Consider the following 27,696-nt stretch of genomic DNA (forward strand, 5'->3'; position numbering starts at 1 on the left):
ACTCAGGCAATGTCTCGTGATAATCACAATGATCTTTGCAATGTTATTTCATTAACAAGCTAAAAATGGCTAAAAGTGAACAAGTCTTCTGAATGTGGTCATTAATTTAATCAATTTTAATGATCACTGGTCAAACAGCCAGTTGTCAATCAAGGGTATATTTGTCTCAAAACAAGAGGTTCAGCACATTGATAAGTGTGTCTCAAAATCTACCATGTAATAATGCACAATCCACTCTCATTTCAATGGCGGGGCTCAACATTAGACAATTCACATGATTGAATGTTTACTGCTGTTGAGATCAATAAATTCATTCAGTATTACTCCAGAGAAAATTGCATCTCCATCCAACCACGTTAGACTTTATAAAAAGGATAGGAGAAAGTGAGGACTGCAGATACTGGAGATCAGAGCTGAAAATGTGTTGCTGGAAAAGCGCAGCAGGTCAGGCAGCAATCCAAGGAGCAGGAGAATCGACGTTTCGGGCATGAGCCCTTCTTCTTATAAAAAGGATAATTTGTTGAAAACAGCTCAAAATACAAAATCTCTACTGAAACAGGACAATGATGTTCTAATGTTTAACTTCAGGATGAACTGACACTTACAGAACAAAATCCAGTTGTTTTTAATCAATGCTACAGTTATAGTACATAGACGAAAATCCATCTGGAAAAAGACTTTGCAGAATTATTCCCACAGTTAAAGCAGCAACATTATTTTCCAGACTATAGATTAGACTCCCTACAGTGTGGAAACAGGCCCTTCCACCCAACCAGTCCACACCGACCCTCTGAAGAGTAACCCACCCTGACCATTTCCCTCCAACTAATGCACCTAACACTATTTAGCATGGCCAATTCACCTGACCCGCACATCTTTGGACTGTGGGAGGAAACCAGAGCACCCGGAGGAAACCCACGCAGACACGGGGAGAACGTGCAAACTTTACACAGTCACCCGAGGCTGGAATTGAACCTGGGACTCTGGTGCTGTGACGTAGCAGTGCTAACCACTGAGCCACCGTGCCGCCCTAGAATTCTAATTTCCATAATAAGATGTGTTCTATTTCCCTCCCATACTTTCTAAGTTTACCTTGTCACATGCCATATGACGTTCGAAGGCAATGTGCTCCCAAAACATCTTGGCTGGAATTTCAAAGGAAAAATTCAATGATTTAAGTCATTTCCAAATTCTTTTTGCAATAATTTAGTCTTTGAAGATTTCCTAGACTCCAGTTCCAAACAGCTCCAGTAGTAAATCCAGAAGATGCTAAACAAAGTAATAATTACCATTCTTCACTTAGATTGCTGGTTTCAGCAGAGGTCACACCCAGAGATAGAAAACCTTGAACAACATTAGTAGAAATTGGTTATCAACTGCAATCGACAGGAATATACAATTTGTATTCCATTTATTTAGAAGTCAAAAGTATTTAAATGATCAAAATTTTAGACAGGCATAATTTAAGAACTAGTAGAAGCAGTAGGCCATACAGCTCCTGGGGTCTGTCCCACCATTTAGTCAGATTGTGGCAAATCTTCAAGCTCAATTCCACTTTCCTCTTAGTCCTTTAATTCTCTTACAGTCCAAACATCTGTCAATCTCAGCCGTGAACACACTTATAACCTACTGGGGTAAAGAATTCTCAAGATTCACAACTCTCAGACTGGAGAAATTGCTCCTCATCTCAATGCTACATGGCTGATCTCTTATTCTCAGACTATAAAACAATCTTGAAGGGAACAAAGCCTCTCAGCGTGTATCATGTCAAATTCTCTCAGAATCTTGTATGTTTCAATGAGACTATGTTTGACTCTTCTAAACTCCGAAGTACACAGGCATATTCTGCTCAAAATTGTGTCACTGGACTGTTATGTAATCTGAGGAATCAACCAAGTGAACTTTTGCTGCATCCCTCTCCAAGCCAAATAAAACCTTCCTTGGGTAGCAAGACAAAAACTGTCCACAGTACTTGGTTTTAACAAAATCTTGAATACTGCATCAAGATTTCCTTCCTCTTGCACTAAAACTCCAATGTAATAAAGGCCAATGCACCATTTGATTTCCTAATGCTTCTTGTTCTGAATGTTAATTTCCTGTGCTTTGTAAAAACGGATACCTAAAACCCTCCGAACATTAGTACTTAGTATTCTTTCAATTGTTAGAAACTATTTTGCATTATTTCTACCAAAGTGAACAACTTCAGATTTCTCCATTATTATACTTGTTTGACCACCTTTGCATCTGCTCACTACTTTTGTCTACAGATTTCTTGTGTCACCCTCATAGCCAACTTTCAACCTAGCTTTAGATCATCAGCAACCTTAATACAAAACACTTGGTACCATAATCTAATTAATTAATATAGATTTTAAATAGTTGGTGCCCAAGTACTAATCCATCACCCATGAAACTAGGCAAAAGTGAGGACTGCAGGTGCAAGAGATTAGAGTCAAAAGTGTGGTGCTGGAAAAGCACAGCAGGTCAGGCAGCATCCGAGTAGCAGGAAAGTTGACATTTCGGGCAAAAGCCCTTCATCAGGAATGAAGCTGTGAGCCAAGGGGATGGTGAGGCAAATGGTGGGGGGGAAGCTAACTGAGTGCAATAGGTCAACGAAGGTGGGAGTGAAGGTGATAGGTCAGAGGTGAGGGTGGAGCAGATAAGTGGGAAGGAAGATGGACAGGTAGTTCAGGTTATGAGGGTGGTGCCAAATTGGAAGGTTGGATCTGGGATAAGGTGAAGGGAGAGGAAATGGGGAAACTGGTGAAATCCACATTGATGCCATGGGGTTAGAGGGTCCGCAGGCGGAAGATGAGGCATTCTTCCTCCAAGTGGCGGATGGTTAGGGAATGGCAATGGAGGAGTTCCCCCTCCCACTCCACCAAGGATATGCACGCCCTGGGCCTCCTCCATTTTCTCATCTTGTAGTCTGGCACTCCAGCAATTTAGAGAATACGATATGCAATGGGTCAAAATTTATTTCAAAGACTGAAGACTTCTTAATGACTATGTAGTAACTGAAAATGAAACTAAACTTAGTAGAGGACATGACTAACTTGCCAGAATGATCCTGTAACAAAACGCTTAGCACCGCTGTTGCTTTCTCTGTCTAATATCGCAGTTCTTGTTTTTTTTAAAAAAAGTAATCTGCACTAGGGCAGGGCTTCCCAAACTGCAGGTTGTGACCCAGGTATCACCTTTTGGAGCTGTAAACCTCATGGCAGCAATAACTGCTGTGAAGTTTGAACTAATTTTTGACAACTAGGAGGTTCCTTCAAATGCTTTTTTGTTATTAAGGGACATGACTTAATGGACTATTCGGGAGGCCTTTTCACCAATTCTCTCACATTCTGGTTCAGTGGTTAGCACTGCTGCCTCACAGCACCAGGGACCCTGGTTCAATTCCCACCTCAGGTGACAATCTGTGTGGAGTTTGCACATTCTCCCTGTGTCAGCATGGGTTTCCTCCAGGTGCTCCGGTTTCCTCCCACAAACCAAAGATGCGCAGGTTAGGTGAAATGGCCATGCTATATTTTCCCACAGTATTAGGTGCATTAGTCAAGGGTAAAGATAGGGTAGGGGAATGGGTCTGGGTGGGTTGGTCTTTGGAGAGTCAGTGTGGATTTGTTGGGCCAAAGAGCCTGTTTCCATACTGTAGGGGATCTAATCTAATCATTCTTCTCTTTCTAACCCCCACCCCTCCATACCAACAACTCTCACAATACCAAAATGTTTACTCTGGGGGTCTCACAAATCTGAGAAATTGAAATTAGGTCACACCAGCATAAAGTCCAGGAAGCACTGCATTAGAAAATGCTTGACAGGTAAATTGATTGTTTAAAAGAGAGACAGTGGTGATCTATAAACTTTGCTGCAAAGATGCAGCTGTTCTCTAGTGCTACCAAATACAACTAACTACCATGATAGCCTCTTACTAATTATTTTGCTTTACCTCCAAAAATACAGCACATAAGAAAAATGTCCATGGAGATCTCATTTTGAAGCATTTAGATGAGGTTTCTCAAAAATTATGTATAAGCAGAATCTCTCAAAACAAAGCTTCAAGCCTAACAAATCGCAGTCTCTGAAAAAAGTCCAAATATGAAGAAAACATTTTACAGAAAAATACAGTTTTGAATGATTTTAAGTATAGCACTTGCCCATTTAGAAACCTTTTCTTCCTCCTTCATTCAGCACTGACAAAAATGTTGGATACAGGTACTCATGATTTGGGTTTACATGAAGGGACTTAGGATGATGACTTTATCCTGTCTAAATTAGTCAACTTGCATTGTTATATTCATTAAAGATTAGACATATCACACACTGGTTGCCACTTGTAGCCAGGAATTTCACGTAGAGCAAAATAACTAGGCCAAAAATTTTAATTCCTAAAGGATTGATGCCAGCATGACTCTTCTAACTAGGATTACAGGATTTAGCTCTTTTAACTATACAGACGAGGAAGCCCCAGGTTTGATTGCCACTATTTGCTGCATCTCTCGAAGTGGTGGATTAATAATTGAGCAAAATTTTAGAGAAGAATTTAAATGGTCATGTCTCCCGTTCTTGACTACTATGAAATCATGAAATGCAAATGTATTTGTATAGAAACCAAATGTTTGGCTGACGTGTTTTAACAAATGACATGCCAGCACTCATCATCAAACTCACAGATGAACTCCTGAACACTGGAGACAATGTTTCTGTAGACACCAAAGTTTATGTTGAGGAAATGGAGGGAAAAGAATTAGAATATTAAAAGTCTTACTATCAAGTTAATACCTTAGTATTTTCCAACATTAGAGAACAAATATTAACACAATCATTTATAATTTTCTGAAAGAGAATGCAGATGAAAAACAAACAGTTTATGATTGGTGGCTAGAAATCACCAGATGTAAGTACACAGGTAGATTTCTTAACCCTTTTTCCACTGTTTTGTGAATCATCTAGATTTACGGTCATATTGAATTTGGCTCACGTCGGATTATTTGCCATTCAAACCTTCTCAATAAAAGGAAGTTAAATATTTTCTTCAAGCATTAGTTTGGGAAGGGTCTGTTTCTGTGCTGTATGACAATGAGAAATAATTCTCGATTCAACAATTTTGCAACACTTTTTGGAATTTTACAGCAACAGGCTGAGATCACAAAATAGTTTCATTCACATCTGTTCATCTGTAAAGTACCAACATTTATCTAAACTCAGCTTTTAAGAGAAATTATACTCACCATATGGTGGTAGACTTCATAATCAGGCTCAAGTAGCTGTGATCAATAACAGGAAAAAAGTGATGTTTGCATATCAAACATTTTTTAAAAACAAGTTTTTTTAGGCCGTGCCTACCATCTTAAATCAAGCTATTTTCTTCATAAAAATCTTCACTAGATCTATATTTTGCAAATATGCTTAGAGATAGGACTACTCCAGAGCCTTCTCCTGTAAATCTTGAAGTTGGGCGGCACAGTGGTTAGCACTACTGCCTCACAGTGCCAGAGACCCGGGTTCAATTCCCACCTCAGGCAACTGTCTATGTGGAGTTTGCACATTCTCCCTGTGTCTGCGTGGGTTTCCTTCCACAGTCCAAAAATGTGCAGGTTAGGTGAATTGGCCATGCTAAATTGCCCGTAGGTTTAGGTAAATGTAGGGGAATGGGTCTGGGTGGGTTGCTCTTCGGAGGGTCGGTGTGGGCTTGTTGGGCCAAAGGGCCTGTTTCCACACTGCAAGTAATCTAATCTACACTAATGATTTTGAATAGGTTTATGGGCACTTCAAACTTGCTTTACTAATTTCAGATGCTCTATATACTACTGTTCAAATTGTCATAAGGAAAAGCTTCTGATTTAAATATTTGATCATTATAAAAGGAATTAAGACATGGAGAAACTTAAAGGCCTGAATGTTTGCCAAAGCGTACGAAAAAATGACAGACATGGCAGAGGGTGGTGGTGCAGGGTTGCTTTTTTGGACTGGAGGCCTGTGACCAGTGGTGTGCTGCAGGATTGGTGCTGTCGAGAGTGTGGTGCTGGAAAAGCACAGCAGGTCAGGCAGCATCCGAGGAGCAGGAAAATGGACGTTTCAGGCAAATGTCCTTCATCAGGAATGAGGCAGGGAACTTCGGGGATGGAGAGATAGATGGGAGGGAGTGGGTATGGCTTAGCGGGGGGCGGGGGGGGGGAGGGGGACGCGGGGCTGAGTGTGCAACAGGTGGATGGAGATGGGAGTAATGATGATAGGTCAGAGGAGAGGGTGGAGAGGATGGGTGGGAAAGATGATGGACAGGTAGGACAGGTCATGATTCTGGATCAGTGGTGCTGGAAGAGCACAGCAATTCAGGCAGCATCCGAAGATAGGCAAAATCGACGTTTCGGGCAAAAGCCCTTCATCAGGAATAAAGGCAGAGAGCCTGAAGCGTGGAGAGATAAGCTAGAGGAGGGTGGGGGTGGGGAGAAAGTAGCATAGAGTACAATAGGTCAGTGGGGAAGGAGATGAAGGTGATAGGTCAGGGAGGAGAGGGTGGAGTGGATAGGTGGAAAAGGAGCTGGGCAGGTCGGACAAGTCCGGACAGGTCAGGGGATCGAGTTACTGGAGGTTAGAAGCTAGGATGAGGTGGGGGAAGGGGAAATGAGGAAACTGTTGAAATCCACATTGATGCCCTGGGGTTGAAGTGTTCCGAGGCGGAAGATGAGGCGTTCTTCCTCCAGGCGTCTGGTGGTGAGGGAGCGGCGGTGGAGGAGGCCCAGCACCTCCATATCCTCGGCAGAGTGGGAGGGGGAGTTGAAATGTTGAGCCACTGGGCGATTTGGTTGATTGGTGCGGGTGTCTCGGAGATGTTCCCTAAAGCGCTCTGCTAGGAGGCGCCCAGTCTCCCCAATGTAGAGGAGACCGCATCGGGAGCAACGGATACAATAGATGATATTAGTGGATGTGCAGGTAAAACTTTGATGGATGTGGAAAGCTCCTTTACGGCCTTGGATAGAGGTGAGGGAGGAGGTGTGGGCGCAGGTTTTACAGTTCCTGCGGTGGCAGGGGAAAGTGCCAGGATGGGAGGGTGGGTCGTAGGGGGGCATGGACCTGACCAGGTAGTCACGGAGGGAACGGTCTTTGCGGAAGGCGGAGAGGGGTGGGGAGGGAAATATATCCCTGGTGGTGGGGTCTGTTTGGAGGTGGCGGAAATGTCGGCGGATGATTTGGTTTATGCGAAGGTTGGTAGGGTGGAAGGTGAGCACCAGGGGCGTTCTGTCCTTGTTGCGGTTGGAGGGGTTGGGTCTGAGGGCGGAGGTGCGGGATGTGGATGAGATGCGTTGGAGGGCATCTTTAACCACGTGGGAAGGGAAATTGCGGTCTCTAAAGAAGGAGGCCATCTGGTGTGTTCTATGGTGGAACCGCTCTTCCTGAGAGCAGATACGGCGGAGGCGGAGGAATTGGGAATACGGGATGGCATTTTTGCAAGAGGTAGGGTGGGAAGAGGTGTAATCCAGGTAGCTGTGGGAGTCGGTGGGTTTGTAGAAAATGTCAGTGTCAAGTCGGTCGTCACTGATGGAGATGGAGAGGTCCAGGAAGGGGAGGGAGGTGTCAGAGATGGTCCAGGTAAATTTAAGGTCAGGGTGGAATGTGTTGGTGAAGTTGATGAATTGCTCAACCTCCTCGCGGGAGCACGAGGTGGCGCCAATGCAGTCATCAATGTAGCGGAGGAAGAGGTGGGGAGTGGTGCCGGTGTAATTACGGAAGATCAACTGCTCTACGTAGCCAACAAAGAGACAGGCATAGCTGGGGCCCATACGTGTGCCCATGGCTACCCCTTTGGTCTGGAGGAAGTGGGAGGATTCAAAGGAGAAATTGTTAAGGGTGAGGACCAGTTCGGCCAAACGAATGAGAGTTCAAAGGAGAAATTGTTAAGGGTGAAGGACAGGTCATGAGGGCAGTGCTGAGTTGGAAGGTTGGAAGTGGGACAAGGTGGTGGTGTTGGGGGGGGGGGGGGGGGGGCGGCAAATGAAGAAACTAGTGGAATCCACATTGATACCATGGGGGTAGAGGGACCTGAGGCAGAATGTGAGGCGTTCTTCCTCTAGGCGTCAGGTGATAAGGGAATAGTGATGGAGGAGAACTAGGACCTGAATGTCCTTGCCGGAGAAGGAGAGGAACTTGAAGTGTTCCGCCACAGGGCAGTGGGGTTGGTTGGTGCGCATGTCCCAGAGATGTTCTCTGAAGCACTCTGCGGGTAGGTGTCCTGTCTCCCCACTGTAGAGGAGACCACATCGGGAGTGATGGATACAGTAAAACGAGGGCCGTGAGGGGATGTCTTGGGGATGGTGGAAACTCAGCCACAATTTCCCCTCCCAGGTGGTTGGAAGATGCTGTGCAGCACATCTCATTCACTTTCTGCATCTCGCCCTTTGAACCGCACCCCTCCAACCGCAAAAAGGACAGAATCCTTCCGGTCCTCACCTTCCACCCCACCAACCCCCGGATAAGTTGCATCATCCACCGACATTTCGCCACCTACAGACCCACCACGAGAGATATATTTCTCTCCCAACCCCTATCCGCTTTCTGCAAAGACTGTTCTCTCCACATCTGCCTCATCGGTCTACGCCTCCCAACAATCCACCCTCCCCTCACACCACAGAAATTGCATAACCTGCGCCCACACCTCCTCCCTCACCTACATCCAAGGCTCTAAAGGAGCCTTCCACATCCATCAAATTTTCACCTGCAGCCACACGTCATCGACTGTATCCATTTCTCCTGATGTGGTCTCCTCTACATTGGGGAGAGAGGACGCCCACTCACAGAGCACTTCAGTGAATATCTCCAGGACTACTGCACCAACCAAACCCACTGCCCCATGGCCGAACACTTCAATTCCCCCCTCCCACTCTACTGAGGACATGCAGGTCCTGGGCCTCCTCCATCGCCACTCCCTTACCACCTGACGCCTCATCTTCAGTCTCGGAACCCTCCAACTCATGGCATCAATGTGGATTTCACCTGTTTCCCCTACCCCCACCTTATCCCTGACCCAACCTTCCAATTCGGCACCACCCTCATGATCTGTCCTACCTGTCCACCTTCCTTCCCACCTATCCACTCCACTCATCACCATTACCCCCAACTCCAACCACTTATCACACTTTCAGCTACCTTCCCCCCCAGCCCCACACCCCTCCCATTTATGTCTCCACCCTCGAGGCTCCCAGTCTCATTCCTGATTAGATTAGATTCCCTAGAGTGTGGAAACAGGCCCTCTGAAGAGTAACCCACCCAGACCCTCTGACTAATGCACCTAACACGATGGGCAATTTAGCCAGGCCAATTCACCTGACCTGCACATCTTTGGATTGTGGGAGGAAACCCACGCAGACACAGACAGGTACCCAAGGCCGGAATTGAACCTGGGACCCTGATGCTGTGAGGCAGCAGTGCTAACCACTGAGCCACCATGGCACCCTGATGAAAGGTTTTTGCCCAAACGTTGATTTTCCTGCTCCTCGGATGCTGCCTGACCTGCTGTGCTTTTTCAGCACCACACTCTCAACTCTAATCTCCAGCATCTGCAGTTCTCACTTTCGCCCAGGATTGGAGCTGTGTCCATTGCTTCTTGTCATTTATATAAATGATGTGGATATGCATATAAAAGGAATGGTTAGGAAATTTGCAGATGACAGCAAAGTGGAAGGTGGAGTCGCGGGCATACAGGGTAATGAAGGTGGCACTTGGTACACTTGCCTTTACTGGTCAGTGCATTGAAGTTAGGATGTCATGTTGCAGTTGTACCTGACATTGGTTTGAAATATTGTGTTCAGTTCTGGTCTCCCTGCCATAGGAAAGATGTTGTGAAACTTGAAAGGGTGCAGAAAAGATTTCAGGATATTGCCAGGAATGCAGGGTTGAGCTATAGGGAAAGGCTGAACAGGCTGGGGCTGTTTTCCATTGAGCGTCGGAGGCTGAGGGGTGATCTTATAGACATTTATACAATCATGAGGAGCATGAATAGTATGATTAGCCAAGGTCTTTTCCCCAGGGTAGGGGAGTCCTAAACTAGAGGCATCTGTTTAAGGTGAGAGGGGGTAGATTTAAAAGGGACCCAAGGGACAGCTTTTCCACACAGTGTGACGAGCGAATGGAATGAGCTGCCAGAGGAAATGATGGAGGCTGGTACAATTACAACATTTAAAAGGCTTCTGGATGAGCACATCTGGGCAAAATGCTGGTAAATGGGATTAGATTAATTTTAGATTTCTGGTCAGCTTGGACAAATTGGATCAAAGAGTCTGTTTCCATGGTGTAAAACTCTATGACTGTATGACCAAGAATCAGAAGTCTCAACCACAACCATGGCAATCTACCATTTTTATGTGGGCAAGAAGGAGGACGTATGCATTTCACCGATTCATATAGATCAGCAGTTTATACCCACATCGGTTGTCTTGGTAATTTGGGTGTCTGAAATACAAAGTGCAGTGAATAGACCTTGTAAGGAAAAGTCTGAATTTTAATGAATTGTCTGGATAGCCAGTTTGCCCTTTTGGATATAGTCCTGGGCCAACATTTTGAACTGCTGCAGTTTATTGGGAGTATGTCACTCAGTTTTGGAATTTGGGTACAATTTGCAGGAGTCCAGGTGCGTTTTGGAATTTTAAGTATGGAAGTGCATAAAGTATGTGAAATCACGTAGAAATGTGAAATCCACTGTTGGCATTTGCTTTTCACAGTTTTTAACAGTTCTGAGTGTCAAGAGGAATTGTCAGAAGTTATTGGTAAAGGGAGCTGTCAAGGCATATAAATGTCCTGCCCTGAAATTGTCTGGACTGTTGAAGAATGTTATTGCTTGCCAGTTCAATCTGTTGGGGAGGGTAGGGCCTTAGATTGCTTTTCGGAGGTTCAGTGTAGACTCTATGTGCTCAATGCCTCCATCTGCACTGTAGGGATTCTATGAACTCACTATTTTGGGCAATGAAGTCAATGCATTTTTTAGATTAGATTAGATTACTTACAGTGTGGAAACAGGCCCTTCGGCCCAACAAGTCCACACCGACCCGCCAAAGCGTAACCCACCCAGACCCATTGACACGGGGAGAATGTGCAAACTCCACACAGAGCATCACCTGAGGCGGGAAGTGAACCCAGGTCTCTGGCGCTGTGAGGCAGCAGTGCTAACCACTGTGCCACCGTGCTGCCCGTTCATGTAAACAACTGAAGTTTTAGCAAACAAAATTTTAACTCTGCTGGAAACTCAGAACAAGTAGATATCCACATGATTTTTATATCAGATGGGTAAACGGCAAAGGTAATCTTCACAGTTCCAGCTGCAATGTTCGTTAACTTCCAAAATTATATTGTTCATTAATCATATTTACCTGTCATAGACATTGAAAAATCAGTCTAACATTCATTCACACAGCTACCAGAATATGTAGTCATGGACATCACCTGTAATCATGAACAAACAAATATATATTCAAACATTTTCTAAACTTTTGATGCATCCAACTAGTTTTTTATTGTAACATGCAACTGAAAAAATATTGACCATTTTCTTTGGGTTTCTACATTTCAGCTAACATGTTTAAGAAGGTTCTTTGATTGGATGAGAGTTTTGCTGACAAGGTCAGCATTTATTGCCGATCCCTTGAAAAGGGGATGGTGAGCCAACATTTTGAACTGCTGCAGTTTTATTGGGAGTAGGTAAACCAATATTATTAAAGGGAAAGGAGTTCCACCATTTGGGCCCAGTGATAGCAAACGAATAGTAGTAGTTATCCACGAAAGGAAACGTGTGATTTGCAGGGGAGCTTGCAGGTGGTGTGCTTTCATGCACCTATTACACTTGTTCTTCTGGGCGGTAGGAGTCATGGGGTTAGAACATGCTTTTCAGGATGGCTTGGCAAGCTGTCTTATGGCATGGATGGGTTCGAATGAAGGGTCTGTTTCCATGCTATGTAGATTACAGGCACTATTGCCACTACAGAGTAGTGGTGCAGGAAGTGAATGTTTAAGGTGGTGGGTGGTGCACCAATCAAATAGCTGCTTTGACATCAATGGTGCCATGCTTCTTGAGTGCTCTCAGAGCTACACTCATCCAGGCTCTTCTCCCCAATCTACTACAGAAGCTTCAGGCACGTGAATGTACCAAAATGAGGAACAGATAAATATTCTTTCCTTCCTGTTGGAAAAGCTGATTAATAGATTCTGACTTTAGTTACAATAATAATCCACTGTATTAGCCTAAATCAGAAACTAGTCATCAAATAACCTAGGGACTGTATAAAACTAAATAATATACAACATGGTTACCGCAAAATAATCTCACCTAATTGAAAGGTGAGATTTTTAAAATTATCATAGAACCTCTACAGTGTGGAAGCAGGCCATTCAGCCCGTTGAGTCCACACCAACCTGCTGAACAGCATCCTACCCAGACCCAAGCCCTTACCCTAACTTTGCATTTCAGATGGCTAATTCATGTAATCTATGCAGCCCTGGACACTATGGGCAATTTAGCATGGCCAAACCACCTAACCTGCACATCTTTGGACTGTGGGAGGAAACCGGGGCACTCTGAGGAAACCCATGTAGACACTGGGAGAATGTATAAACTCTACACACTCATCTGAGGGTGTAATCATACCTGGGGTCACAATGATGCAGCAGTGCTAATCACTTCTTTCTTCTAGTAATCACATCCTATTTCTGATCAATATTTCCACTTCCTAGGCTGGACCTTTGATACTATGCACTGGGGGGAGCATTTCACATACCAATGCAGTCAGTGACATCACTATCAACAACATCCTGCCTGGCTGGATTAGGCAATTGGTTCCCTAACATAAAACGCAAATATGGCAACATTTGGGAAAAATAACAGTGCAGCGAAATTAAATTTTAAAAATAAAGTAGCGAGAAGCCAATAACAAACAGAACATGGGACAAATCCAGATTGATATTCCAGTTGGTATGAGCCAAGAGGGATCTCAAGTCCCTGTGGCTCTCAATGCATAATGTTACAATAAGTTGGTAAAAATCAATATAAAGTATCTTTATATGACATATCGTTTTAGATATCACTTCTATTATCGAAAAATGGCGAAATTATTCAGTATTCTTTCATTCTCACCAAATCTGGAACTCTGGTCCAAAACAACAAGGTTTTATTCGCTTAAAAAGTTTCATAGTTAACATAGTCACTTGGTTGTGCTGTTACAAGAGGAAGAACTAATGTTCAACCAAAATACTCAATAAATCAGAAGAAAAACAATTAAACTTGATAGCTGACATTCTGGCAAAAATTGCAGTGTTAAAACAGCCAGGTGCTGTATTAGTGGCATGTATCAGTTTGGGGGGAGAGACTACACAAGCAATGAGGGCCAGTGTGGTTCATTTGCACGTGCTCAAATTCCTTGGTGCCTGTCTGTTTGTGTTATTGTTTCTAAAAAGCTAACACTTCAATAGATCTATTTATTTCTTCAATAAATAAGTGTGTTCTATTCATTTTCTTAAGCTCTGCCCGAAGGCAGGTCTGACCCACATCCACAATGTCTACCACAGATAGGCCAAGAAGACGGGTTTTAAACCCAAGGGCAGCTGGAAAGGGGGCTGAATCTCATGCTGTTAGCACCAATCTGATTCACTCTCACCATCCAATCTACTGAGCCAACCAGACGCCCAAGGAGTCCAAATGCATTCCATGCTACACGTATGTAATTTAAATGTATTAATGATGATTTGTTACTTCAAAAGTTGTATCTTTTGTTCTAAAAGATATATTGTGAGATAGAGAATATTTTGATGCTGGAAACTCAGAATTAATAAGATATCCTCATTATATTGTCAGATGGGTAAACGGCAATTGAATTCATCATTGTTCCAGCAATAATTCAATCCAAATTAAATGTAGACTCTTTTTGTAAGTTACATGTAATTAAATGATGTTACATGTAATCTTTAAACAAGGTACTTTTCAAAACTACCTGACAACTTAAAAAGGATTCTCTCTTTTGCAGGTCCTACGAGTTATAATAATAAATACATATACAATTTTACCTTCTTCCTATACATCAAAGCACCGCTCCTGTGGAAAAGGTCATTCCAATCTACTGTAAATTTTCATCAGTTGTAATTTCCAAATTGTGTGCTGACATCTGATAAAGATATTTGTCATCTGTAATAGTTTATAACAGCATAAAAGTTAATAAAATCATGACTTTAAGCTTTTAGGTTCAAACAAACTGTACAGCCAAAACAATATATTGGTCTCTTAAGAAGTGATGGACATGTTCTGCATTTCCAGAATGTTCTGCTTTTATTTCATGGTTTTACTTGCTATGCCAACTCAACATCAATGACAGTTAGTCTTCATTGCCAATTGAGCCTGTGAATATTTTGTACCAGGTCAATAAATTTTAATAAAATGGCTACAATGGACATGTATTGATTATCAATTTAAAGTCCTAAACTTGTGCAGCATAGTGGTTAAGGAAAATTCGAACAGTTCTATACATTAGAATTGTGCAAAAAAGAGCTTATGTTTTTATTAAGTTGTTACTGCTCATGTTTTTCAAAGCATACACATTAAAACTGTAGGTTGCACTCAGCAATCATAGGACACAGCTGTGAAGATCATTTTTAGCAGTTTGGTCTGTGTGTACAAAAATTGTTGAACCTTTACTGCATTTTCAGACATTGCTTTTATTTTATGGCTTTGAAATAAAGTTTCATCCAGTTAAATATAAAGTACTCAACACTGGACAGAAAAAAAGTGGGCAATAAAAATATACCAGAAACAAGTCAAAAAAAACCTGGGGGGGCGGGGGGTAGGAGGGCACTTAGATTAAATGTTCTTTATATGCAATAATTGCAGAGGAGCAAAATAAAACTCTTAAGAATGTTAATATTAAAATGCATTATGAACAAATGCTCTGGTCAAGTTGTGTTTTGAGTGCTACACAAAGGTTTAGTCATATTCTAGCACTGGGAAGTAGCATTGCACAGTCATGGAGCTGGTCTCTCATGTTTTACAAATTATAAAGAATATTGGACAGACATGGAGATTTTCAGTCCTGAAATAAAATATATCATTCATTGTAGTGATATAAGATATTGAAGGATACAGACAAGTTAAATTTGGAATATTACCTTAACAGAAACAGAAGTTCAAACATGTAAAGATACATACTTGGGAACATCTTTCTTCTACAAGGTAATTCACATTCAAGTAAAGACTGTTAAAATACAATGATATTTATCAAAAGTCAAGCACAATTAAGTAATTATGAATGGAAGGTGATTTATTTAAAGTGATATTCATTATAACCAAATAATAGAAAACCTAACTGGTACCATGACATATGCAAATGCGTTGAAAGATTAATAACCAATGTGCAAAGGTCATGGCTTCACTGCATGATAACAGTAGTCCCAATACAACCAGAGTCGCATTTTCACTGCAAGTTCATTTCAAGACTTTGACCCACACAAAATTTATGATACCACAGAGACAACTAAACAAAAGACTAAACCGAATTAAATCTCTGACCACCAGCATTCTCTCTTCTGTTTCTTTGGAGAACAGGGGCATGGTCAGATCCACTGGACAGCTCTAACCATGATGCCCCTGTGGCAAGGGCCAATTTATCATCTAAATTAGAGCTTACAGCTGCTAACATGATTTATGATGACACTTGCACTAGCTAGTCTAAGAAACAACACATTTTTTTGTTACTCAAATTTATCATTTATGGACATTTCAAAAGTTATGGACTCAATTTTGTTATTAATGTACAATACTTAACAGAAACGATTTTAAGATTTTGTGCAAAATAATTTTCTTAAGCAGGATAACTAATTCAGCAAGTGGATACTAATTATTTTCTTAAAATGAAATTGTTGGTTTGTTAAACAGGAAGACTCATTTCATTTAGATACATATGTTTCTATGTTTATTTCACATCAGAGTAAGGTGCACTTTTTATTTCTACTAAAATCACTAAAAGCAGAGATGGAGGTTAATAAGGCCATTAAAAAAAGCAGAGGACTGGGAAACAAAGCATTGAGAAGGACAAAACTGAAAAGCAGAAAAGTTACATTAAACTTGTACAATACCTTGGATAGATCAAAGTTGGAGCATTTTTAAAAGTTCTGATCTCAATGTTTGATAAAGGATAAAATGGCAGAAACAGACTCACCCAAATGTATCAAAATTGAAGTGTTGTACAGTACGTATCAGAAAATACTTAAAGTTGGAGCTCATTTCTACAGATAAGAAAGTGACTTGACTTTAGTTCACAAAATAAATGTAGAAAAAAAGGTTCCATTTGTGGGCAATACACAATTTGGTACAATATATGACAGTCATTAATAATTCAGCAAAGAATTCAGAAGAAACTTCTTTACTGAGTGAGTGATTGGAGTGTGGAAAACAGCCCCAGCCTATTCAGCTGCTCCTATAACTTAAACCCTCCAAGCCCTGCAACATCCTTATAAATCTTTTCTGAACCCTTTCAATTTTCACAACATCCTTCCTATAGGACGGAGACCATAATTTCAAACAATATTCCCAAACTGGCTTAACCAATGATCAGAAGTTTGCTAAAATAGTAATTATAAGTGCTTTAAAGGAATAAAGAGGGGTTAAAAGTCAGAGGTTTAGATAGCAAATTTCTGTTCCAAGGGCCTTGACAGCTGACACCACGACCACCAAAGGGACACGCAAGTCAGAAGGAGAGAAGTGCTGAAAGCTCAGAAGATTGTTGAGGGTCAGTAGGAAATTACAGAGAAAAGGAGAGATGAAGCCATAGAGGTTGTACATAACTGGCAGCCAGTGAGCAGACTGATGATGAATAAATAGGGTTCAGTGCAAGTTAATGTGGGCAGCAAATATTTGGGTTGATTTCAACATTACTAAGGATAAACCAGGAATGGCTGGCCAGCAGTACATTGGAAAAAGCCCTTAATAAATACATACATGAGATTTTCAGAGGTAGATGAGTTGAGACAAGATGAAGTTTGGCAATATATTGCAGGTATTGGATGAAGGTTATCCTATCTCAGGAGGGCATATTTACTAATACTGTAAATTTTAACCTTGTCCTTATACTTACTTTATTCTGACATATATAATTGGCTCAGTTATATAGTTTTTGAGATGAGAGACAAATACATGTTCATGATTCCACACTCCCCGACTTGGAAGAACTCCTTTGTGTTGCAAATATTTTCTGTATATTCTACTTGCTCCATGATTGGAAAATTTTTTGTATTTGTTTAGAAAATATGTTTTGAATGTCCTTTATTGCCGGACAAACTTCATGGAATACATGGATTATACCTTAGAAGTCAATCACAAAATTCATAAATTCTTCAGACACAGGAAATAAAAAAATCTGCAGACTTGTTGAGGAGAGACAGGGAAGCCATTATTAACTCACTATTAAGGAGAACAATCTCAGATCCAGCATTTATGAAGGAAATTCGGGAATGATTATACTTTGAAAATACTAAGTCATTGCAAAGAGGAATAGATGTTTTATGTAAGCTATATTTCTCTGCATAATTTTCCAATAGTTCTAACCTTTTTTCCTTTTGATATTCAATTTCTTCTCTCAAACATATTGCTTATTGGACTACTACCTGCAGTATAGCGATTACAAAGAGGGTTCTGTAATATTAATTAATCTAAATAAAAAAAGGTTTTTAAATCCTCTTGACACAGCATTACAATGTCAGACACTGTGGTCTGAAATAACACTTTGGTCACAAAGAATAAAGGCTTACTTATTCAAATACTTAAACTTATCTGAATTAAACACTCAGAGTAACAATTGACAACTCTGACAATTTCAAGCAACCTTTTAAATGACTAGAACTATGATTAAAACATAACTGCGAGTATCAGTAAGAGAGACAAATGCCAAATAAATGTCAAAAGGGACAACTTATAAAGGAAAGAGAGATACAGAAACATTTAGAGCTTTGACCTAAGCAGATGAAGATCTAGCAGGCAATACCGAAGTGATGAAAATCAAAGCTGTACAAGTAGTCAGATCACGTATTTCAGGATGTTGTAAAGTTGATGAAGATGATAGATGTCATATGTGTTGTGAAATCAATCATTACTAGCTAATGACTGGGGTAGAGTTTTGCCTCGAATCCTTCTTTCTATTCTTTTAAACATAACAAAAACGGCTAAGCAGCCCCTGATGGTACACTGGAACCTGGTGGGAATTGAACCTGGGTTTCCTGGCTCAGAGGTAGGACTACCACTACACCACAAGAACCCTCTCCTGGCTTAAACTGTTTGGTTAACAGTGTTAGAGGATGAACCACTAATGGGTCTTAACAAGAAGGGGTACATGTTTTAACAACATGATGTAGCTTACTGCATGACAGCAATAGGTACAAACTACATCAGTTAGACATAATTACTAAGAATAGTCAGGGATGACATAAACTTTAGGCATTGATTTGGAACCAATACAGACCAATGAGCATAGGAGTGATGAATGAATGTGACATGGCACAAGATAGAACATGAGCAGAGTTATTCTCGCCCACCCTCTGACGACCCCTTCTCCCACCTCCAATACACCCCATCCACCTGGACACCCCGTGGGCTGGCCTCTTACCTGCCCTCGATCTCTTCATAGCCAACTGCCGCCGCGGCATTAACCGCCTCAACCTCTCCACCCCTCTCACCCACTCCAACCTCTCACCCTCTCCACCTCTCTCACCCACTCCACCCGTTCCAACCCCAACCTCACTATCAAACCAGCAGACAAGGGAGGCGCGGTGGTAGTTTGGCGCACCAATCTTTACACCGCTGAGACTAAACGCCAGTTCGCGGACACCTCATCTTACTGTCCCCTTGACCATGACCCCACCTCCCACCACCAAACCATCATCGCCCAGACCATCCATAACCTCATCTCCTCAGGGGATCTCCAAACCACCACCTCCAACCTCATAGTCCCACAACCCCGCACTGCCCGTTTCTACCTCCTGCCCAAAATCCACAAACCTGACTGCCCTGACCGACCCATTGTCTCAGCCTGCTCCTGCCCCACTGAACCCATCTCCGCATACCTCGACACGGTCCTGTCCCCCTTAGTCCAAGAACTCCCCACCTATGTTCGGGACACGCCCTCCACCTCCTCCATGATTTTCGCTTCCCTGGCCCCCAACGCCTTATCTTCACCATGGACATCCAGTCCCTGTACGCCTCCATCCCCCATCACGAAGGACTCAAAGCCCTCCGCTTCTTCATTTCCCGCCTTACCAACAAGTACCCTTCCATTGACACCCTCCTCCGACTGACTGAAATGGTCCTCACTCTGAACAACTTCTCTTTCTAATCCTCCCACTTCCTCCAAACCAAAGGAGTAGCCATGGGCACCACATGGGTCCCAGCTATGCCTGCCTCTTCGTAGAATATGTGGAACAGTCCATCTTCCGCAGCTACACTGGCACCAGCCCCCACCTTTTCCTCCGCTACATCGATGACTGTATCGGTGCTGCCTCGTGCTCCCACGAGGAGGTTGAACAGTTCACCCACTTTACCAACACCTTCCACCCCGACATCAAATTTACCTGGACCATCTCAGACTCCTCCCTCCCCTCCCTAGACCTCTCCATTTCTATTTCGGGCGACCGAATCAACACGGACATTTACTATAAACCGACCGACTCCCACAGCTACCTAGGCTACACCTCCTCCCACCCTGCCCCGGGTAAAAACGCTATCCCAATTCCTTCGTCTCCGCTGCATCTGCTCCCAGGAGAACCAGTTCCAATACCGAACAACCCAAATGGACTCTTTCTTCAAAGACTGCAATTTCCCCCCAGACGTGGTCGACGATGCCCTCCACTTCCCGCTCCTCCGCCCTTGAGCCCCGCCCCTCCAATCGCCACCAGGACAGAACCCCACTGGTCCTCACCTACCACCCCACCAACCAATATATACATCGTATCATCCGTCGATATTTCCGCCACCTCCAAACAGACCCCACCACCAGGGATATATTTCCCTCCCCTTCCCCTATCAGCGTTTCGAAAAGAACACTCCCTCCGTGACTCCCTCGTCAGGTCCACACCCCCCCCACCAACACAACCTCCACTCCCAGCACCTTCCCCTGCAACCGCAAGAAATGCAAAACTTGCGCCCACACCTCCCCCCTTACTTCCCTCCAAGGCCACAGGGGATCCTTCCATATCTGCCACAAATTCACCTGCACGTCCACACACATCATCTATTGCATCCGCTGCACCCGATGTGGCCTCCTCTATATTGGGGAGACAGGCCGCGTACTTGCGGAACGTTTCAGAGAACACCTCTGGGACACCCAGACCAACCAACCCAACCACCCCGTGGCTCAACACTTCAACTCCCCCTCCCACTGCACCAAGGACATGCAGGTCCTTGGACTCCTCCATCGCCAGACCATAGCAACATGACGGCTGGAGGAAGAGCACCTCATCTTCCGCCTATGAACCCTCCAACTACAAGGGATGAACTCAGATTTCCTCATTTCCCCTCCCCCCACCTTGTCTCAGTCTCAACTCTCGAACTCAGCACCACCTTCCTAACCTGCAATCTTCTTCCTGACCCCTCCACCCCCACCTCCACTCCGGCCTATCACCCTCACCTTAACCTCTTTCCACCTATTGCATTTCCAACGCCTCTCCCCCAGTCCCTCCTCCCTACCTTTTATCTTAGCCTGCTTGGCACACTTTCCTCATTCCTGAAAAAGGGTTCATGCCCGAAACGTCGATTCTCCTGTTCCTTGGATGCTGCCTGACCTGCTGCGCTTTTCCAGCAACACATTTTCAGCTCTGATCTCCAGCATCTGCAGTCCTCACTTTCTCCTAGAGTTTGGATAAGCTCAAGTTTATATAAAGTGTAAAAGTGAGAGACCAGCCAGGAGAGGTTTGGAATTGTTGGGTCTAGTGGGAACAAAGGCCCAATAGTACCTTATATTAAAGACAGAAAAATGCCCAAGACATTCACAGAAGTATTTCAGATACAGAAGGGGTCATCTAAATCTAATGATAGATTAGATGACAGATTTAGATTAGAAAAATGCTTAGTTGAAAGCCTGATCGATGAGAGTTTAAACAAGGTTAAAAATCATGCAACACCAGTTTGTACACCCCAGTCCAACACTGGCATCTCCAAATCATGGTTTAAGCAAGGATACAGAAATGGAGAGTGGTTTACGGAACAGATTCAATTAAGGTCTACATGGTTGATGTGCAACCATCCATGATGGGCAAAAAGAAGGTTCAGAATTTAGAGCAAAGCAGATGGGGCTAGGGTTAGGTTGTATGTTTGGAGTAGGTTACAGAAATTTTAGAAGATAAAGCATGAAGGAATCTAAACACAATGTTGAGAATTTTGATTCAGCAGTCAACAGCTAATATAGGCTAGCAGGCACAGATGTTTTGGGTGAGCAGACTTGATATAGGTTTAGGTATCTGAATGAGCTCATACATTCAGGTAGGAGGACAAAGGCAGAATATTTTCTGCTTCCCTCATCGAGAACTCATTGTTTTGCTTAAAGATCCTTCTCCTTGAGTGACCAACACATTTAAAGTTGTATTTTCAATTCGATGTTCCAGTTTTTCTTCATTTTGTGTCTGTCTCACCTCCACCTCCTTGTGCATCACTCAAACCATTTACACAACCTTAATTTTGTCTTTGATTTTCATTTCAATCATTGCTTTAAAAGCCTATAAACCAATATTAAATCACATTTGTTTCACTTTAACACAGCTGATTAAAAGATTTAATTGAGCTCTAAGTTACAAAGGGCTTTTACAAAGTAAACAGAAAAGAACTAGTTCATTGAGCAATGCAACCATAGCACAGCCTAAGTTTTACAGCATTAAAAGAATAATGCAATAAAATTTTTAGTTCATTTCGTCAGAAAGAATAAAAAATACTTATTATGTAAATGAAGAATGACTGCAGAATTCTAGGGTCCAGAGGAATCTAGATGTGCTGGTGCATGATTTACAATTACTACAGAAATAATTATGAAGACTAATAGAATGTCATAAGAGGAACTAAACATGGAACGTGTCCAGCGGAGATTCACACGGATGATACCTGGAATGACAGGTCTAACATATGAGGAACGGCTGAGGATACTGGGATTGTATTTGTTGGAGTTTAGAAGATTAAGGGGAGACTTAATAGATTCGTACAAAATAATACATGGCTTGGAAAAGGTGGATGCTAGGAAATTGTTTCAGTTAAACGAGGAGACTAGGACCCGTGGACACAGCCTTAGAATTAGAGGGGGTCATTTCAGAACAGAAATGCGGAGACATTTCTTCAGCCAGAGAGTGGTGGGCCTGTGGAATTCATTGCCACGGAGTGCAGTGGAAGCCGGGACGCTAAATGTCTTCAAGGCCGAGATTGATAGATTCTTGTTGTCTAGAGGAATTAAGGGCTACGGGGAGAACGCTGGTAAGTGGAGCTGAAATGCGCATCAGCCATGATTGAATGGCGGAGTGGACTCGATGGGCCGAATGGCCTTACTTCCACTCCTATGTCTTATGGTCTTATATTGAAATTAAGAACAGGAGTAAATCATTCGGTCCTTTGAGCCTGCTCCACCATTCAATACGATCATAACTATCATGCAACTCGGTACCCTTTTCCCACCTTCCCCCCATACCTTCTAATTTCTTTAATCCCAAGAACTATATCTATCGCCTTCCTGAAAATTTTCAGTGTTTTGGCTTCAACCACTTTCTGCAGAAGAGAATTTCGCTCACCACTCTCGAGATGAAAAGATTTCTTCTCATTTTCGTCGTAAATGACCTACCCATATCCTTAGACTGAGAGTTCTGGTTCCGGATTCCACAGACTCTTTGACGGTATTGATGAAATGATGTCAACTCTTGTGGGGGTGTCCAGAACTAGGGGCCACTCTTAAAATTAGGGATTGTTCTTTCAGGACAGAGATGAAGAGAATTTTTTTGGGAGGTTGTGTGACTTTGGAACTCTGCCTCAGAAGGCAGAGGAGCTATTGGTCATTAAAACAGAGGTAAATAGATGCTTGGGAATTGAAGGTTATCAGAGGAGTAAATGGGAATGTGGAATTTAATCATTCACAGATCAGCCATGATCTATTGTATTGGTTGAGCAGGCTCAAGGGACTCAATGATCTACTTCTGCTCCTTATGGTTGAAATGCCCTATATGGGACTTTATCAGAAGTCTTCAGAAAATTCAAATACATCCCATCCATTGGTTCTCCCTCATCAACAGTACAAGTAATATCCTCAAAAAACTCCAATTTGTCAAACATAATTTCCTTTTCATAAATCCATCTTGACTCTGCCTAACTTTACCATTCTTTTCCAAATGTCCATTTACTATATCCCTTATAAATATCTTTCAAACATTCTCCCTGTTACTGATGTTAAATTAACAGGTCTGTAGCTCACATGTCTCCATTCTCTCTCCTTCCTTATTCAATAGTGGGGTTATATTTACTATTTCTAGACTGCAAGAACTTTTTCAGAATCCACAGAATTTTGAAAGATAACCACCAATACATCCACGATTTCTCCAGCCCTCTCCAACATTCTAGGATGAAGCTCATTTGATAAAAGGGATTTATCGATCTTAAAATACTACTTCTTTGATAATACTAATCTTGTTTTATTTTCCTCCATTTCACGAATCCCTTGATCATCCATTAATCAATATTCAGTTCTATTAGTTTCTGATGTACTACAATCCTACTAATAACAGTTTCTTTCCACTTTTGAATCTTGGTAGTCTCTTGGTTCTTTAGTATTCCTGGAAGATTTTTATATTTTCCTCTGAAGACAAGCTCAAAAAAAATGTTTAATTTCACTGCTGCTTCCTTAGTTCCTATTATAAAAATTCTCCTCTGCCTGTAGTGGGCCACATTTGTCTTTGCTTTCTTTCCCCTTTTTTACATACCTGTAGAAGCGTTTGCAATCCATTTTTGTTTCTTGCTATTCACTTTCAGACTCCATATTCTTTCTTCTTCAAACTTGACATTTGCTGAATTATAAAAATGCTCCCAATCCTCAAGTTTACTAACTTTTTTGACAACTTTATAAGCCTTTTCCTTTGAACTGTGGACAGAAAGTGTTAACTTTGAGTTCCATGACCTGACTGGTTTTGGCTTATTGTCAGTTGAGTTGACAAGTGTGTACAACATTTGTCAATGAGAAATTTGCTTGATAAAGCCTTGATAATTCAATATGTAGTTTATGTCAGTCTTTTGGGAATAGGAAATAAATTCTCAAATCCTAAATCAATGAGTGAGCACAACTTTCAAAATATGTTAACACAGAAAATGCCAGCTGGGAATACAGTACTGGTTTCCTCATCAAGAATGTTGACAATAGAAAATTCCATAGTTGCTGACATAACGATATTGCTGAAAAACAGTGACAATAATAAAATGTGCATGCCAGTATTAGGATTTTTAATGAATTAAATAAATATCTAGAAAAACTGTAATAATATTGTACAAATGGACAGATATGTTGGGACCTTCATCAAACTCTTAGTGTCACAAACCCTGGTTTTGATACCAATGGTTTGAGGGGAATAAAACAAAAGGATAACATTCAAATAAAATTATTTGATCTCTAAATTGCTTGATTACCCACAGAACTATTCAATGTTTGCAAATTTAAGCTCAGGAAGCTGTTCGTTAATAGAGCAGCATTTAATAGCTTCCATGTGCTTTGCATCATTTGCAGGATACAGCATATTAATATTAATCAATCAGAAGCCCGCAGTGTGTGGGAAATTGCCTTTAACATTCCACTAAAAAGAAAATAGGCCATTAATCTGGCAATATCTCTTGCCAGATCAGTTTACACAGTCATTAGATACTGACTGAACAACATCTTAACTATGTTTACAATTTAAATCGAGGCACACGCTGGACTTGATATTAAGTTTGGGCCTATTTTTTCCCCCTCTCCTCCCCCACATCTCAGTGCAGTGATTTACCCGCTCTTTCCTGATCCATGGGGATTTTTCCCGCTCTGCCATCTCTCCGACGCTCTGAGCCAGGCTCCTCCAGCCGAGCTGCTTTTCCTCCGGCCCGTAACCGCCAGAGGAGGGATAACCCCTCGGTCAGAGCCGAACACAACCCGTTCGGCCTAAACTGAAGCGACTCTAACAGACACCATTCCTCCTCCTCAAGGTCCCGTCTCCAACTGCTAACGGGAGGCGCGCACAACTGCACGCGCCTGTGTCCCCAGCGGGAGCGCGCGGACGGCGCTCGTGATTCACAACAGCGTCAGGAATAATAAATGGCCAACACTTTATTACTGACGGTAATCTGAGGGACGGTTTATTACTGACGGTAATCTGAGGGACGGTTTATTACTGACGGTAATCTGAGAGACGGTTTATTACTGACGGTAAACTGAAAGATGGTTTATTACTGACGGTATTCTGAGGGACGGTTTATCAGTGTTATTACTGACGGTAATCTGATAAACGATTTATTATTGTTATTACTGAAGGTAATTGGAGCTATGGTTTATTACTAATGGTAATCTGAAAGACTTTATTACTGACAGTAATCTGAAAGATGGTTTATTACTGATATTACTGAAGGTGTCTGAGAGATGGTTTATTACTGACAGTAATCTGAGAGATGGTTTATTATTGATATTACTAACTGGTACTGCGAGATGGCTTATTACTAATATTACTCATGATAGTCTGAGAGATGGTTTATTACTGATAGTAATCTGAGAGACGTTTATTACTGATGGTAGTCTGTGAGATGGTTTATCACTGATATTACTGACGGTAATCTGAAAAATGGTTTACTACTGATATTACTGACAGTAATCGGAGGGACGGTTTGTTACTGAAAGTAATCTAAGAGACGGTTTATTACTGACAGTAATCTGAGAGACGGTTTATTACTGGAATTACTGATGGTGGTCTGAGAAATGGTTTACTACTGATATTACTAACAGTAGTCTGAGAGATGGTTTATTACTGATATTGCTAATGGTAGTCTGAGAGATGGTTTATTGCTGACAGTAATCTGAGAGACAGTTTATTACTAATATTACTAACGATAGTCTGAGAGATGGTTTATTGCTGATATTACTAACCGTAATCTGAGAAATGGTTTTACTGATATTACTAATGGTAATCTGAGAGATGGTTTATTTCTGATATCACTAGTATCCTTACATACAAGTGAGGAAGGACACCACTTCGACTGGAACAACACATCCATCTTAAGACAAGCCAACAGAGACATGCACAAGAATTCCTAGAAGCATGGCATTCTAACTGGAACTCTATCAACAAACACATTGACTTGGATCCCATTTACCACCCCCTGAGAGTAAGAACAGGAAATGACAACACCATAGAAAATGATATCACCATCCCAAGGAAACTTAAACACATAAATAAAAAGTGGGCCATACCACCAGTGCTTCACCGGAGGCTCAGTGATGATGTTACCTGGTATTGTGGCGAAATGACTGGAAACAAACCTCCCAGCTCAGCGAGCAAACTTACATCCAGATGACTTATTACTGATATTAGTAACAGTAGTCTGAGAGATATCTTATTACTGATGTTACTAATGGTAGTCTGAGTGATGGTTTATTACTGATATTACCAACAGTAATCTGAAAGACTGTTTATTATTGTTATTACTGACGGTAATTTGAGAGGCAGTTTATTACTGATATTGCTGACAGTAATCTGAAAGATGGTTTATTACTGATATTACAGACACTAATCTGAGGGCTGTTTATTGCCGATATTACTGACAGTAATCTGAAAGACAGTTTATTACAGATGGTAATCTGAGGGCTGTTTATTACTGAAATTACTGACAGTAATCTGAAAGACGGTTTATTACTGATATTACTGATGGTAATCTGAGGGTGGTTTACTACTGATATTACTGATGATAATATGAGAGACAAATACTGACAGAAATCTGAAATATGGTTTATTACTGACTATAATCCAAGAGACGGTATATTACTGATGATAATATGAGAGATGGTTTCTTACCAATATTACTGACAGTAATCTGAGAGATGGTTTATTACTGATAGTAATGAGAAAAATGGATTTTACTGGCATTATTCTGAGAGACAGTTTATTATTCTTATTACTGATGGTAATCTGAGAGATGGTTTATTATTATTACTGATGTTAATCTGAGAAATGGTTTATTATTGTTATTACTTAAGGTAATCTGAGTATGGTTTATTACTGATGGTAATCTGAGAGACTTTATTACTGACAGTAATCCAAAAGATGGTTTATTACTGATGGTAATCTGAAAGATGGTTTTTTACTGATATAACTGATGGTAATATGAGAGACAAATACTGACAGAAATCTGAAATATGGTTTATTACTGACTATAATCCAAGAGACGGTATATTACTGATGATAATATGAGAGATGGTTTCTTACCAATATTACTGACAGTAATCTGAGAGATGGTTTATTACTGATAGTAATGAGAAAAATGGATTTTACTGGCATTATTCTGAGAGACAGTTTATTATTCTTATTACTGATGGTAATCTGAGAGATGGTTTATTATTATTACTGATGTTAATCTGAGAAATGGTTTATTATTGTTATTACTTAAGGTAATCTGAGTATGGTTTATTACTGATGGTAATCTGAGAGACT

The 27,696-nt window shown here is 41.7% G+C and overlaps 1 long non-coding RNA gene and 1 other non-coding gene across 5 annotated transcripts; both read right to left on the bottom strand.

Annotated features, from left to right (window-relative positions):
• Positions 1-601: 601 nt before the first annotated feature.
• LOC122549433 (uncharacterized) lies at positions 602-25,227 on the bottom strand. Of its 4 annotated transcripts, XR_015756898.1 has the most exons (6): positions 25,009-25,227; positions 23,959-24,116; positions 14,047-14,164; positions 11,364-11,436; positions 5,235-5,270; positions 602-1,344 (listed from the first exon to the last, which is right to left on the bottom strand). It is a non-coding gene; the product is annotated as an uncharacterized LOC122549433 (long non-coding RNA). The 4 variants fall into 4 exon arrangements; XR_015756899.1 differs by lacking the exon at positions 23,959-24,116 and having other exon boundaries at positions 602-4,084; positions 25,009-25,214; XR_015756897.1 differs by lacking the exon at positions 23,959-24,116 and having other exon boundaries at positions 602-4,706; positions 25,009-25,214.
• Positions 13,794-13,874, bottom strand: LOC122549626 (small nucleolar RNA SNORD87). The gene has a single exon (XR_006311622.1). It is a non-coding gene; the product is annotated as a small nucleolar RNA SNORD87 (small nucleolar RNA).
• Positions 25,228-27,696: the final 2,469 nt, after the last annotated feature.

This window comes from Chiloscyllium plagiosum, unplaced genomic scaffold (assembly GCF_037043375.1).
Source record: "Chiloscyllium plagiosum isolate Xiang-an unplaced genomic scaffold, Cpla_swu_hap1 HiC_scaffold_4, whole genome shotgun sequence".
In the NCBI taxonomy this organism is placed as follows: domain Eukaryota; kingdom Metazoa; phylum Chordata; class Chondrichthyes; order Orectolobiformes; family Hemiscylliidae; genus Chiloscyllium; species Chiloscyllium plagiosum.